Source organism: Octopus sinensis, unplaced genomic scaffold (genome assembly GCF_006345805.1).
Source record: "Octopus sinensis unplaced genomic scaffold, ASM634580v1 Contig13999, whole genome shotgun sequence".
Classification (NCBI taxonomy): Eukaryota; Metazoa; Mollusca; class Cephalopoda; order Octopoda; family Octopodidae; genus Octopus; species Octopus sinensis.
Window position 1 is genome coordinate 48,877 of NW_021833074.1, and position 6,124 is coordinate 55,000.

Genomic DNA, 6,124 nt, shown 5'->3' on the forward strand with positions numbered 1-6,124 from the left:
TTGATCGTTAGCCACTACACACATTTTTTTCTCTCCTTGTTTTTTCGGTGTCTCTTTCTGTAGAAGAGCGTAGGCTCGAAACGTAAAAGACTTTTTCTATTTCTGAGCGTTATACTAATACATCTGTTTGTTTTGTACACCACCTGTCTTCGTCTTTTGTTTGTTTTTGTAAACTCTCCCTATATATATATATATATATATATATATATATATATATATATATATATATATATATATATATATATATATATACAGGTTATCACATAAATGGAAAACAAGGGGGGAAAATAGTGCTCAAATATCAGAAGCAGAGTAATAAGATTTTATTAAACCTGCAAAATCTTCCCAAAGCTGCTACACAGAGTTTCACATTCCTATTCGTCAGACAGTTGCGATGTCCGACGAACGGGAATGCCGGACAGCAGTGTGTAATGTTTTACCAAAAAGTTAAACTATAATTGTAACTAAATTTGACTAGGGTGTTGCAAACATCAACATTGCTAGAAATAAGATTTAAAATACTCTAATGTCGTACTCAAGACACATAATTGTATACATATATTCTGACAGGATTATAATCACCCGAAAACACCGATTGAATAAGTGACAACACATACAAACATTCTTAGTTTTAATTATCTATCTGGTCAATGAACAATGAAATACAATCTCGGGAATAATGCAAAAGTTTCGTTTTCCTAATGGCTTTAAATATAAAAACTGGTGAGATCTCCGGCCTTGGTAAAAAAAAGACCCCATAGTTGTGAGATATTCAACAGCAAGTTTTTTACTATCCTAAACAAACGGGGCAACAAACCCTAACAAAATTTATGCTCATACGTTTCAGTTAAAAATAAAAACGACAATTCTTTAAAAGGAAGGTGTGGTAAAAAATGTTTGTTCGTGGGCGAAAGAAAGCAAAGCAGTTAATACCACATTGAATTTGAAGCCACAATCACGTCTATTCAGGGTTACGAGCTAGGTCATGTACGACACACTCTGATTTTCAGGTCATTGAAAGTGTAGCGATTATAATAGGTGGTATATGATGTCGAATAGAAAGCTTTGATATAAGAAAGAAAGCTGCTTCTATAGCCTTCTGATCAGGGTTTCATGTCTTTTATTTGTCTTGACCACTAAGAGAAAATATCCAGTCCGACTCGCTTCCGAAATTACAACAATAACAATGTTTTCCCATTTTGGCGATTTCGGGAAAGAGAGTAAAGTAATTACATCGACCTTAGGGCTCAACTAGTACTCACTTTATGAGTCTTCGAAAGGATTAAAGGCAAAGTCTACCCCAGTGAGATATGAGTTCAAAACGTTAAGACGGACGGCGAAATACCACTAAGCATTTCGTCCAGCGTGCTAACGACTCTGCCGCCTTAAAGCAATTTCAGCTTTGCACTTATGTCAGACTTGAACTCAAATACAGACATTCAAATGTCAAGTCTCCGTCAATTTCGTCCAAAGTACAAAGCCAATAATAATAATAATAATAATAATGATAATAATAATAATATAATAATAATAATAATAATAATAATAATAATAATAATATAATAATAATAATAATAATAATAATAATAATAATAATAATAATAATAATAATAATAATAATAATAATAATAATAATAATTTTCAACTAGCAATAACCACGCCTCGGATTTACCTCATTGGCCATAATAATAGGGGCTGCAATCAGGGTGGGGCACTTGCAGAAAACAGCACTGCTTGGAACCGCTCGAATACTCCGGAAGGCGCTCGAAAAATAAGGGGTGTTACCTTAGTTCACTGGCAGTGAACAACTGACACCGTAGTACATCTCCAGCGTCAGAAGCTGTGCAAAGGCAATGATGATAATAATAATAATAATAATAATAATAATAATAATAATAATAATAATAATAATAATAATAATAATAATAATAATAATAATAATAATAATAATAATAATAATAATAATAATAATAAATGCCCTGATGCAGTACCAGGCAGTGGTTCTCATGGCTTCTGATCTTAACTGATTGGAAGTGTTATCATGTACATTGTTTTGTCTTGGTATAAAAGATGGGCTACAGCAAATATTCTGCTCAATTCCACAGATTTGCTTGTCAGTTGCTTGACCTTAACCAGTTGAGCATGTCCCTTAGTGGCTGACGATATGTGCATCTCTGATCACGAGCAGAAGTAGTGGGGGAGCATCATACCCATGTGTTGAGAGGGATTCTTTGGGGTTTGAATAATTCACCTCTGGAAACATGGGTGGTTCTTTCAACATCCTTAAACAACCCTTATTCAGGGACCTTTTGAGCGGGATGGGCTACTCAACCTGAAGAAAATTCTAACTGGGCCCCACCTGCAAGGTCATGTGCTGTTTATCTTGATATGAGATCACCATGTCCCGCACATATGGTTGTGATGCATGTGCCTGGTGTACCCTTATCAGACGGGTAGTCATGATGGGTATATTCGGCTTCGTATATTTTACCCCAGTGTCACTTTGATGGCATGCACTGCTCTCTCACTCAATACTAATAATAATAATAATAATAATAATAATAATAATAACGATGATGATGATGATGATGACGATGACGATGATGATGATAATCCTTTCTACTATAGGCACAAGGGCTGAAATTTTGAGGATGGGGATAGTCGATTGCATCGACCCCGGGGTCTCACTGGTACTTAATTTATCGACCCCCGAAAGGATGAAAGGCAAAGTCGACCGCTGCAGAATTTGAACTAATAATAATTAATAATAATAATAATGGTAATAATAATAATGATGATGATGATTATGATGATGATTATACTACTACTACTACTACTACTACTACTACTACTACTACTACTACTAATAATAATAATAATAATAATAATAATAATAATAATAATTAATAATAATAATATTATTATTATTATTATTATATTATTATTATTATTATTATTATTATTATTATAAATAATACTAATAAACAAAACAGAGACAGACATAAAGTGTTGGGGTTTACATATAACAAAGAAATAATAGAAGAAAAAAGGTATATACGGTATACACTGGGAAATAGGAGACATGCATAGCATACAGAGGTACAAAGAGAAAAGGTGATGATGGAGGGGATGATAGAGATGTGGCCCTCCTGATACAGGAACGTCTCTAGGGATAATCGAGGAACCCCCACCGTCCGAGATTTTTCTGAAACCCTATGAGTAAGTGCCCTCTCCAATTCCTTCTCTTTCACTCACAGGTCTACACTTAGAGAGTTACCATCCACTCTTGCCATTTTCGCAACCTTTACCCACCTTTCAATAAACTCACTCGAGGACAGCTCTTGCATCTACACTTTTAATTTCCTTTTCAAGTGAAACTTGAAGAAGTCAATGAGAACTCTACCAAAGAGGAATGTATTTGTACTCATACCTTTCAGCCTTGTCCACCAAATAGTATCTTTTGCCAGAGCCACCAGGCAAAGGAAAACTACCTTGTCTGCCCGATCGTAGGAGGGCGGCGGTACAATTATCAGTACAGACTCGGTCGATAGATGGATCCGTCCCACACGTGACAGCAGCTGTTCAAGATATACCCTATAAGTCAGCAACGCCCGGACACTAAACGTGGGCGTGCAGAACGGTTTCATCACTCTGCGCGCAACTCGGACAAGTCCGTCTGTCAGTACATCCGTGCCTGCAGAGCTTGTCCCGAGCCGGTAGCGCGCCCTCCCCGGTAGCACTACAGGCCAAGGATATCTGGAAATTATCTATGATAGTTCTCGACCGAAAAGTCCTCAATAATAATAATAATAAGAATAATAAGAAGATGGGCTACTGCAAATATTCTGCTCAATACTACAGTTGTTTGACCATAACCAGTTGAATATGTCCCTTAGTGGCTGACGATATGCGTATCTCAGATCACTACCAGAGTAGTAGAGAACATCATATGTTGAGAGGAATTCTAGGAACATAGATGTTTCGTTCAACATACTTAAACAACCCCTGTTGAAGGACCTTTTGAACGGTTTCGGCTACTTGACCTGAAGAAAGTTTTAATTAGGCCCCACCTGCAAGGTCATGTGCTGTTTATCTTGATATGATTTCACCACGTCGAGATTATACGTCGTGCACGTATGGTTCACCATGTCGCGTACAAAACCACAGAAAGCATACAGAAGTTTGTTTACAAAAAAAAAAACCCCAAAAATCTATGTATTACACTTAGTCGCGTTAGCAAAGGTATGTGGGGTTCGAGTCCACATCCACTCACAAGGTTTTGGTCGGCCCGAAGCTATAGTAGAAGAAACTTGCCCAAGGTGACACGCAGTGGGACTGAACCTGGAACCATGTGGTTGGTAAGCAAGCTACTTACCACACAGTCACTCCTACGCCTAAATATATATATATATATAATATATATATATATATATATATATATATATATATATATATATATATATATATATATATATATATATATATATATGTATGTATGTATGTATGTATATGTATATATATATATATATATATGTATATATATAATGTATATATAAATGTGCATACCTGACGAAGAGCTCCGCTCGAAACATTAAATCCACCTTCTTTCTTTCCTTTCCTTTCCTGAATATCCAATAACACTATACTTGTTCCACGCCCTCGCGTTGTTGTGTTTTCTCTTTGTTCATGTTTGGATAAACTATATATATGTATTTCGTTTTTGGATTTGGTTTGCAAGATTCTTTATATGGGTTCGTGTGTTGAAGCATATTCTGTTGTGTCTGGGGAGAGTCATTCTGACAGTCAAAAATTGAGAGTCATTTTGACAGTCAAAAATTGTGAAGCATGACTGTCACCACTACTACATGAACCCGAAGATTGCAGAATTCAATGCATGAAAGTACTAGTTCAATCAGAATGAACATTTAACATTCTACTATTTCATTTTATTTTATTCAATTATAATATATTATCTTATAATATATCATTATAAGATTGTAAATAAAACGTGAAAATCAGACAAGGTTGGAATTCCTTTTATTAATATATATATATATATATAAACACACACACACACACATTATTAACGAAAGCGTTATTCTTAGCGTTGTTATAGGAAAATAAAGGACAAAAAACAACAATGCCACAAACCCCACACACAGAGGCACACATGCACAATCACGCACGCGATTTGTCCTCTTTTTTCTCCTTTTTTTCCCTTTTTCCTTACATGAATTGCATTTCGAAAAACGATGATGTAACTCATCAATGTTGTAAATCAAAGAATTGTTTAGATAAAACAACAGAGCTAGCGACTGTCAAATTTGGTGCGTAAGAAAATCGGTTAGTTCATTCTTAAGACTAGCCAGGCTCATGGGACAGGTTTCCCAGTTTCTGTGGCGTATGTGTTCCCTCCGGCTGGACGGGATGCCAGTGCATCGCAGCGTTACTCAAGAAACAGGAAGAGAGAGTGAAAGAAAGTTGGGACGAAAGATTACAACAGGGGTTCGCCACCACCCCCTGCCAGAGCCTCGTGGAACTTTAGGTGTTTTCGCTCAATAAACACACACAACGCCCTGTCTGGGAGTCGAAACCACGATCCTCCGACCGCGAGTCCTCTGCCATTGCGCCTCCATATATATTTATACGTATATATATACGGTTATATATAATATATATATTTATGTATATATAATATATATATATAATATATATGCATACATATATACATGCATGTATGCATCCATGCATGCATGCATGCATCCATACATACATACATATGAACTCGAGCCTGGTATTAACTAATTAATTTTTTTGTTCGTTCTAGTGTTATAACAGCGTGCCTTATTAATTCGTTGTTTTTCGAGGTTTGGGTTTAAACTGCCCTTTATATCATGTAAGCAGTCCTGTCAAAGGTCTCCTCTCTGTGTATTAAAATATTTTATACACATATTTTAAAAAATATGTTATGTCTTATGACTTTTATTTATGCATGCTAACCACCGGTAATAAATTATTTTATCACCCTCATATTTACGATATATATATAGATCAAAATCAAAATCAAAAATCAAATTTAGAAATCTTTTTTGAAATACTCTAAATTAAAGGACGAATCTACGTT

The 6,124-nt window shown here is 35.5% G+C and overlaps 1 protein-coding gene across 1 annotated transcript in view; it reads left to right on the plus strand.

Moving 5' to 3' along the window:
- The first annotated feature begins 434 nt into the window (after positions 1 to 434).
- Positions 435 to 6,124, plus strand: part of LOC115229980 (laccase-like) — a 15,620-nt gene continuing 9,930 nt past the window's right edge. Inside the window, exon 1 of the mRNA XM_036499468.1 lies at positions 435 to 460. The gene's annotated coding sequence lies outside the window, so the exon portion shown is untranslated. The remainder of the gene's footprint in view (positions 461 to 6,124) is intronic.